Raw genomic sequence first — 5,956 nt, forward strand, 5'->3', positions numbered from 1 at the left:
AGATAGATAGATAGATAGATAGATGAGTTTATGTTTACGCGTGTATGCCTGTATGTAAATATGTGCGTATATTAACGTACGTTGTGAGTATATGAACGCCATTTCGCAACGGACCACAGTCCTTCACATGAGAGCGTCTCAGGTATGCATAATAAAAACTCCTAGAATGGAGGAGGAGGAGGAGGGGAGAAGGAAAAGAAGGAAGCTATGAGAAAATGAAGAGGAGAGAAAGGAGGAGGAAAGCGGATGAAAGAGAAGAAGAAGAAGAAGAAGAAGAAGAGAAGCTGCTGCTGCGGATACTGATGATGATGATGATGATGATGATGAATATGGCGATGATGAAGATGTCGATGCTGTCAACGATGACAATAGTAATTAATATGCTGACAACATCAGCAATAATCGTAGTGACAAAAAATTAACAACGAAACACTCTGAAAAGCAGAGCAACTACAAAGCAGCAGCAGCAGCAGTGGTAGTGGTAGTAATAGTAGTAGTGGTAGTGGTAGTGGTAGTGATAATAGTAGTAGTAGTAGTAGTAGTAGTAAGAAGAAGGAGCAGTAACATCATCGGAAATAACGCCTACAGCAAAAAACAGAACAACGAAAATAACAGAAAGGAAAAAAAAAGTGCCAGCAGTAACGAGAAGAACCTAAGATGCCCTGTAATAAAAATAACAGTTAGATAATAAAAGAGTTTTATTAGCTTTATATGAGAACGATGTTTAACGTATGGTTCAGACATCAGTTTGGAAAACTTCCTGAAAAGTTGTATTATCTTCCGTTGCATACTCTCTTTCTCTTCCTTTCTCTCAGCCTGTTACCCTTTACTCCTTCTCAGTCACCCTCTCTCATAATTCTCTTTGCACCATCTCTGTTTTGCTATTTCTTTCCCACTCTCTCGATTTCTAAGTCTACTTGTCTTATGTATTATAGATGTCCGAACTCGCTTGGCTATATTGGTTGTTTTGAAGCATGTACGAGATCTAGCGAATCGCAGAGGTAAGAGACGCATTTATTCTCAAAAAGTCTTTTTACAATGTAGTCCACAGTAATTGGATGACAGCCAATATGTACTGTATCACCTTTGTTACTTGTAAAAGTCAGGGAAGACGAAATAGGAGGAAAGACGTATGTGTGTGTGTGTGTGTGTGTGTGAGAGTGCGTGTGTGAGTATGTGTATGTATGTATGTATGTATGTATGTATGTATGTATGTATGCCTGTATACATTTCTATCAACCCTTAGCAGTCATGAGGAATAAACGAACTTCAGGTTAGTTGACATACGTTAGTGACATATTTTAAGTTCTAAAGGTAAATTCACCTTGGAGAAAAAGATTCCGACATTCAGACGCGTTTCTGACTCCTTAGCCTTCTGCAATAGAAGATACAAAAGAGAGACAACTTTAGATAGATTCTAAAGCTATAGCTTTATAATGGAACAATCAATATCTGTGACTGATTGCGTTCGTGGACCGCCTAGTCAGAATAAACATTATTTACAGCGAGAATGAAACTAACAGAAATGAAATAAGAGCTTGTATAACCGTAGTGGAATTCAACAGAACGAAAATACAGAAAGTTGGTTTCGAAGCATCTCCTTAAATGATAAACAGTCGTAAATATAAACAAGTATCAAAACTGGAGTAGGCAGAGATGAATCAAGAGCAACTCTTAATTCACAGTGTAACTCCAATTACTGCAGCAGCCATGTATATTGAATATTACACCTTTAAATTCTTGTACAAAATATTTCATAGCGTAGCGCTTTACTATCACAATCAACTATACAGTTAATTATAAATGTATAACAAATGCAAATCTATTCCTTCTATCTAGTACAAATAATTAAAGGAACGTCAAATTGTATTCTATTCATCTACCATTAAATGTATTCACATGTCATTCATGATAAAAGTGATGGACCCAATAATGATTAAGTATTATCAAACCTGTAAGTTCACACCGGTTCAATCTTAAATTGCAAAGTTTATTTTGTCTTGTTAATCACCAAATCAAGCCATTTATCTGATACTAGGCTGTAAATATTTAGAAGCCATGTTGCTGATAACAAGTTATATTGTTGAAATTTAATCCGCACAAAACTATTAGTTTCGTCTGATATTGATTAAACTTGAATTTCTATATCAGTTAACTCATATAAGTGATAGAAATTACACTATCGTATAATTAATGATTTAAAATTAAGTTGGTGCTCTATATTCAGGTTACAAGTTTAAATAGCTGATATTTAGATAATGTTGACTGGAGCTGGCTAGTGAAAAACACAAGTTCGGTTTAAAGTTGAGCATTTTCGATCATTGATAGAAACAACTTGTCAACGAAAAAACTTGTCAACACAGAAATGAAGAAAGACTTTAGATCACGGTTATTAGAAATTATAAACATGCAGGTAAGGAAGGACGTGAATGAGGGCGGAGTAAATACTAAAACCGCAGAGTCAACTTTTGAATTGCGGTCAAAGTATAGTGTACAGTAATCCCTCGCCATATTGCGGTTCACCTATCGCGCACTCAGTATATCGCAGTTTTTTTGGTTAATATATGTAAATGTATACTGCGGAGTCCTCAGTATATACGGGTTTCTGAGATCAATAGGTATTTAGATATTTTTAGATTTTAATTATTTCAGTAAGTAACCGTTGTAAAACAAATCAGGAAGACAAGAAAATTACACACAAACGCATGGACAGGCTGAAATAAATCAAACCGTATCCACTTATTCTTTCTCCTTTATTAGAATATCTTTTCTAATGATTTTGTAACCAATTATAGCAAGTTCGTCGGAGCACATGAAGCATAGTGTTCTCTAAATACGAGCCAATATATGATAGGAAAACTTATGTATCACCGGCAAACTAGCTATTACCAGAAGTCATTTTGAGTAGCCTCACTAGCTTCTGTTAGTGATTTTGTGTAGACGAAAAGAAAGGAAAAGCTGCAAATGTTTAATATACGAAAATGTATAACAGGAAACGAGCGTCAGCAAGATCACTTCAATATAATCAATCGACATGCAAGAAATTTTGTGGATCATATTTCAGAATTTTCATCCACTGTTCGTCTTTTATTGAGGTCCAATGCCTTTTTTTTTAAACCAAAAATAAAGAAATGATACCAGAAGCATTGTGTTTCAATGTACTTTTGAAATTGCCATAACTTGTCTTTTTTTCATATTTCGTGGGGCGTTGTGCATCTAAAACAATATTTTTCCGATATGTGCTTCCTTTTCAAAACAGTATGGTTCACTTTGAATGAGACCTGGCTATTATTTCTTGCATGTCGATTGATTATATTGAAGTGATCTTGCTGACGCTCGTTTCCTGTTATACATTTTCGTATATTAAACATTTGCAGCTTTTCATTTCTTTTCGTCTATTTCCTTTTCTTTTCTTTTCCCCTTCATATAATATTGTACGAGTGGTGTAGAATGATAAGTTCCGAGTAAACCAAATTGGTAACAAAAGGTCGTCTCTCAGTTTAATCACTGCATTTATATTATTCCTTGCACATGTTATTTTCACTCAGAGTCCATACATGAGTAGGAAATTTGTTTAGTCACGCTAACCACCCACGGCTCATTACATGGACAGAAATGAAAGATAAACCGATTAAGATACATTGTACTGCAGCTGTTTCTTAAAAGTCTCTTTAATTTGTAAGCAAAATTTAATTTGAATTCATGATAATTTCACATTCATTGGTATTTGGGATTTTAGTGTTTACAATGAATATTTTTCTTCATTTAATTTCCAAGCTATAGTTTTATTCTCTCCAGATGGCAATTTTTCCTAACATAATTTGCTAGAGAACCCATACATTAAATATCTGAAGGATCCCATTTTACATCAAGTCACCCTATTTATTATGAGAAATTACTTTATTATTAATACGAAATCTAAAGACAGAGTGTCTCCTTGAACGATGCTTCTGCTCATGGTTTCAAAGAAAGTTGCTTAAATGTTTGTTAATACCATGCTTGTTTAACACGTTATCTATAATAATAGATAATGTGGTCGCAGATACACAAAAGAATTTGTCAGCACGACAGTTTCTATTGTGTATGTTGGTGCGTAATAGCGTCATATAAATGCTGTTCGATATTCGGTCGACATAACGATTAAACTTTCAGTATGCATCTCTTCTGCATGCGTAAGTTATGACTATCCTTCACAAATGTATGCTACAAAATTTTATTCGGTTGAGTATCGATAGTATTTATGATTTGTGGACTTCTATTCAAATACTATTTCTCACTTCTTTTGCCCTCATGTTTGACAGTTGTCTTTTGTTTATCAACATAATAAATGCAGCAACCACAACTCTGTGAACTACGATATAAAGCTGTAAAGACAAGCTACACACTAAATAGCCCCAGGGAGGTAAAAATAAACAAACAAACAAAAGAAAAAGCATTTTATAAAACGGCATAAAGAACAAAGACATATGAACAACATTAGGTCCTCTGTCGGCTTGTCATTTGCCCTTGGTAGTCTGAGCGATCTTAGACTTGTAGGGTTTCCTGACTGATCCGATGTGACTAATCTGTGAGGGTAATGATTTATAATGGTCTCCGTTTATACGCTTTTAAATTTTTAGTTAGCATGCATTCAATTTGTAAACATCTTACGACGTCCTTTTATTGTTTTTTTTTTACTTTCGCTTTAGTAAAGTGCCGCGTTCGTCGCCCTCAGGGAACTATTACATTTATTTCTTTTATGACTACTAGAAGCGTGACAGTAGCAGCAACCGAATTACGTTTTTCTTTTTCATTGCTTTTGATCGTTTATTTGTATGGAATATGTTTATAAACAACAGACGTGATTAAAAGCAAATAAGGAAAAGCGTCGATGGCTGCTTATATCAACAAACCAGTTTAAATTTACATTTTGAGCATACTTGTATAAATATCATAATACTGGCGTTGTGGAAATAAAGTGCAAGTCCGAAAATGAAATGTAAATAGTTGCAAATAGTTAATCGTATTTGCAAAGTAAACAATTTAGCATGGTTATTTATAACTTCACACGGCAAACGATATTTCCCTAAGGAGCCCAGTAACTATCAAAGTAAAGTAGTCAGCATACGTATGCACGACCAAAAACAGATTCTTGTGGCAGTCACTGGAACTGCAAGGTATAGTAGCCTATATCATCCTCAAATGTATCCTCAAATATATACTGGCTTCATAAGACAAAGTCTGATAAACACGTATTCAAGACTACCACAAACAACGGAACATCTAAGATGGGCACCCCTAATGCCTCTACATATATCAGACCAGTGACCACTACTGACACCCTATATGTCAGAACTGTATTCGTGCTGAATGTCAGGAGCCTTCTGGCGTCCCACCAACACAAAACTCCATACCAGAGAGACTTAGTTACGTGTAATCAAACAATATGCATGGCACTAACAGAAAAACAACCGAATGCTGACAGATCAGATGCTGAGATACACATACCAATAAGTATAAAATACTTACACTGTGTTCTCGATATTCTTTTCTTTCGTTATACTTCATGCAAGTATATAGTGCATGCGTGATTCTTTTTGTATGGGTATTTGCTGCCCTTTCGGGGTCGATAAGATAAGTGCCAATTGATTACTGGGATCGATGCAATCGAGTTACACACCTTACCACGAACTTGTACTGAAATACCTTGAGATTCAAGGGCACACGTCTATTTAATACCTTGCCAAAACATTAGAGAGATCTACATGAGGTAGGGAGTTAATGTTTTCAAGAAGCAACTTGGCCCCTGCTCCAAAGTCGCAGATGAACTCAAAAGACGGTAGCAATATCGGACTCGCTCTTCACCAAAAGCCGGTTATATAAGAATGGCCACAGAAAAGTTGATAACAGAACACCAGCATGGCCACAGCCTTTGGGTTGAGACGCATAACAGAATATATATATATATATATATATA

The 5,956-nt window shown here is 35.4% G+C and overlaps 1 long non-coding RNA gene across 1 annotated transcript in view; it reads left to right on the top strand.

Annotated features, from left to right (window-relative positions):
• Positions 1-5,956, top strand: part of LOC128247124 (uncharacterized) — a 74,357-nt gene that overhangs the window by 66,332 nt on the left and 2,069 nt on the right. The window contains exon 2 of the long non-coding RNA XR_008263549.1: positions 936-1,001. This is a non-coding gene — a long non-coding RNA (uncharacterized LOC128247124). The remainder of the gene's footprint in view (positions 1-935; positions 1,002-5,956) is intronic.

Source organism: Octopus bimaculoides, chromosome 2 (genome assembly GCF_001194135.2).
Source record: "Octopus bimaculoides isolate UCB-OBI-ISO-001 chromosome 2, ASM119413v2, whole genome shotgun sequence".
Lineage (NCBI taxonomy): Eukaryota > Metazoa > Mollusca > Cephalopoda > Octopoda > Octopodidae > Octopus > Octopus bimaculoides.